This window comes from Diadema setosum, unplaced genomic scaffold, assembly GCF_964275005.1.
Source record: "Diadema setosum unplaced genomic scaffold, eeDiaSeto1 scaffold_78, whole genome shotgun sequence".
In the NCBI taxonomy this organism is placed as follows: domain Eukaryota; kingdom Metazoa; phylum Echinodermata; class Echinoidea; order Diadematoida; family Diadematidae; genus Diadema; species Diadema setosum.
The window spans coordinates 16,056-19,881 of NW_027307704.1; the positions used below are offsets into that span (position 1 = coordinate 16,056).

General features: G+C 42.2%; 2 non-coding genes across 2 annotated transcripts; both read right to left on the reverse strand.

Annotated features, from left to right (window-relative positions):
* Positions 1 to 355: 355 nt before the first annotated feature.
* Positions 356 to 428, reverse strand: Trnai-gau (transfer RNA isoleucine (anticodon GAU)). Its single transcript has one exon. It is a non-coding gene; the product is annotated as a tRNA-Ile (tRNA).
* Positions 429 to 2,746: 2,318 nt separating this feature from the next.
* Trnai-gau (transfer RNA isoleucine (anticodon GAU)) lies at positions 2,747 to 2,819 on the reverse strand. Its single transcript has one exon. It is a non-coding gene; the product is annotated as a tRNA-Ile (tRNA).
* Positions 2,820 to 3,826: the final 1,007 nt, after the last annotated feature.

The following is a 3,826-nucleotide window of genomic DNA, read 5'->3' on the forward strand; positions in this document are numbered from 1 at the left end:
TGATTGACAAATTGCCCTACATCGACGTAAATAAGCACTGAATTGATCAGTGTTTAAGTAGTAGCCATGATGAAAAATCATGGGCGTACATACTCGAGCAGGATTTGAACCTACGACCTCCTGATCACCGGACAGGCGTCATCTCCACTAGACCACCGAGCTTTCGCCCGAAAGCAAGTGTTGGTTCTAATCCTTATAGCATGCAGCGGGTACTGCTTTGTTATTCAAATTCATGGTTTTCTTCCGTCGAGATGTTTTATTGCAACTGATTGACAAATTCCCCTTCATCGACGTAAATAAGCACTGAATTGATCAGTGTTTAAGTAGTAGCCATGATAAAAAATCATGGGCGTACATACTCGAGCAGGATTTGAACCTACGACCTCCTGATCATCGGACAGGCGTCATCTCCACTAGACCACCGAGCTTTCGCCCGAAAGCAAGTGTTGGTTCTAATCCTTATAGCATGCAGCGGGTACTGCTTTGTTATTCAAATTCATGGTTTTCTTCCGTCGAGATGTTTTTATTGCAACTGATTGACAAATTGCCCTACATCGACGTAAATCAGCACTGAATTGATCAGTGTTTAAGTAGTAGCCATGATAAAAAAATCATGGGCGTACATACTCGAGCAGGATTTGAACCTACGACCTCCTGATCACCGGACAGGCGTCATCTCCACTAGACCACCAAGCTTTCGCCCGAAAGCAAGTGTTGGTTCTAATCCTTATAGCATGCAGCGGGTACTGCTTTGTTATTCAAATTCATGGTTTTCTTCCGTCGAGATGTTTTTATTGCAACTGATTGACAAATTGCCCTACATCGACGTAAATAAGCACTGAATGATCAGTGTTTAAGTAGTAGCCATGATAAAAAATCATGGGCGTACATACTCGAGCAGGATTTGAACCTACGACCTCCTGATCACCGGACAGGCGTCATCTCCACTAGACCACCGAGCTTTCGCCCGAAAGCAAGTGTTGGTTCTAATCCTTATAGCATGCAGCGGGTACAGCTTTGTTATTCAAATTCATGGTTTTCTTCCGTCGAGATGTTTTTATTGCAACTGATTGACAAATTGCCCTACATCGACGTAAATAAGCACTGAATTGATCAGTGTTTAAGTAGTAGCCATGATAAAAAATCAGGGGCGTACATACTCGAGCAGGATTTGAACCTACGACCTCCTGATCACCGGACAGGCGTCATCTCCACTAGACCACCGAGCTTTCACCCGAAAGCAAATGTTGGTTCTAATCCTTATAGCATGCAGCGGGTACTGCTTTGTTATTCAAATTCATGGTTTTCTTCCGTCGAGATGTTTTTATTGCAACTGATTGACAAATTGCCCTACATCGACGTAAATAAGCACTGAATTGATCAGTGTTTAAGTAGTAGCCATGATAAAAAATCATGGGCGTACATACTCGAGCAGGATTTGAACCTACGACCTCCTGATCACCGGACAGGCGTCATCTCCACTAGACACCGAGCTTTCGCCCGAAAGCAAGTGTTGGTTCTAATCCTTATAGCATGTACTGCTTTGTTATTCAAATTCATGGTTTTCTTCCGTCGAGATGTCTTATATTGCAACTGATTGACGACTTGCCCTACATCGACGTAAATAAGCACTGAATTGATCAGTGTTTAAGTAGTAGCCATGATAAAAAAATCATGGGCGTACATACTCGAGCAGGATTTGAACCTACGACCTCCTGATCACCGGACAGGCGTCATCTCCACTAGACCACCGAGCTTTCGCCCGAAAGCAAGTGTTGGTTCTAATCCTTATAGCATGTACTGCTTTGTTATTCAAATTCATGGTTTTCTTCCGTCGAGATGTTTTTATTGCAACTGATTGACAAATTGCCCTACATCGACGTAAATAAGCACTGAATTGATCAGTGTTTAAGTAGTAGCCATGATAAAAAATCATGGGCGTACATACTCGAGCAGGATTTGAACCTACGACCTCCTGATCACCGGACAGGCGTCATCTCCACTAGACCACCGGCTTTCGCCCCGAAAGCAAGTGTTGGTTCTAATCCTTATAGCATGCAGCGGGTACTGCTTTGTTATTCAAATTCATGGTTTTCTTCCGTCGAGATGTTTTTATTGCAACTGATTGACAAATTGCCCTACATCGACGTAAATAAGCACTGAATTGATCAGTGTTTAAGTAGTAGCCATGATAAAAAAATCATGGGCGTACATACTCAAGCAGGATTTGAACCTACGACCTCCTGATCACCGGACAGGCGTCATCTCCACTAGACCACCGAGCTTTCGCCCGAAAGCAAGTGTTGGTTCTAATCCTTATAGCATGCAGCGGGTACTGCTTTGTTATTCAAATTCATGGTTTTCTTCCGTCGAGATGTTTTTATTGCAACTGATTGACAAATTGCCCTACATCGACGTAAATAAGCACTGAATTGATCAGTGTTTAAGTAGTAGCCATGATGAAAAATCATGGGCGTACATACTCGAGCAGGATTTGAACCTACGACCTCCTGATCACCGGACAGGCGTCATCTCCACTAGACCACCGAGCTTTCGCCCGAAAGCAAGTGTTGGTTCTAATCCTTATAGCATGCAGCGGGTACTGCTTTGTTATTCAAATTCATGGTTTTCTTCCGTCGAGATGTTTTTATTGCAACTGATTGACAAATTCCCCTTCATCGACGTAAATAAGCACTGAATTGATCAGTGTTTAAGTAGTAGCCATGATAAAAAATCATGGGCGTACATACTCGAGCAGGATTTGAACCTACGACCTCCTGATCATCGGACAGGCGTCATCTCCACTAGACCACCGAGCTTTCGCCCGAAAGCAAGTGTTGGTTCTAATCCTTATAGCATGCAGCGGGTACTGCTTTGTTATTCAAATTCATGGTTTTCTTCCGTCGAGATGTTTTTATTGCAACTGATTGACAAATTGCCCTACATCGACGTAAATAAGCACTGAATTGATCAGTGTTTAAGTAGTAGCCATGATAAAAAAATCATGGGCGTACATACTCGAGCAGGATTTGAACCTACGACCTCCTGATCACCGGACAGGCGTCATCTCCACTAGACCACCAAGCTTTCGCCCGAAAGCAAGTGTTGGTTCTAATCCTTATAGCATGCAGCGGGTACTGCTTTGTTATTCAAATTCATGGTTTTCTTCCGTCGAGATGTTTTTATTGCAACTGATTGACAAATTGCCCTACATCGACGTAAATAAGCACTGAATTGATCAGTGTTTAAGTAGTAGCCATGATAAAAAATCATGGGCGTACATACTCGAGCAGGATTTGAACCTACGACCTCCTGATCACCGGACAGGCGTCATCTCCACTAGACCACCGAGCTTCGCCCGAAAGCAAGTGTTGGTTCTAATCCTTATAGCATGCAGCGGGTACAGCTTTGTTATTCAAATTCATGGTTTTCTTCCGTCGAGATGTTTTTATTGCAGACTATAATTATATATACACAAACATATTGATCTTAATTCAATTTACATGATTGTTTACATAATGACATTTCGATATCATCAATCATTTCTTCTGATTTTGAGTACATTGCATAATCCCATACGTATAATAATATTTGTCAGCCATTCTTAGGTTGCCAAAATATGTTTCTGGCAGAGAATCATGTCGATCGAGCTGTTTTTCACTACGAATGAAAAGTTATTCAAATTTATGAAATTCTTCCGTCGAGATGTTTTCATTGCAACTGATTGACAAATTGCCCTACATCGACGTAAATAAGCACTGAATTGATCAGTGTTTAAGTAGTAGCCATGATAAAAAATCATGGGCGTACATACTCGAGCAGGATT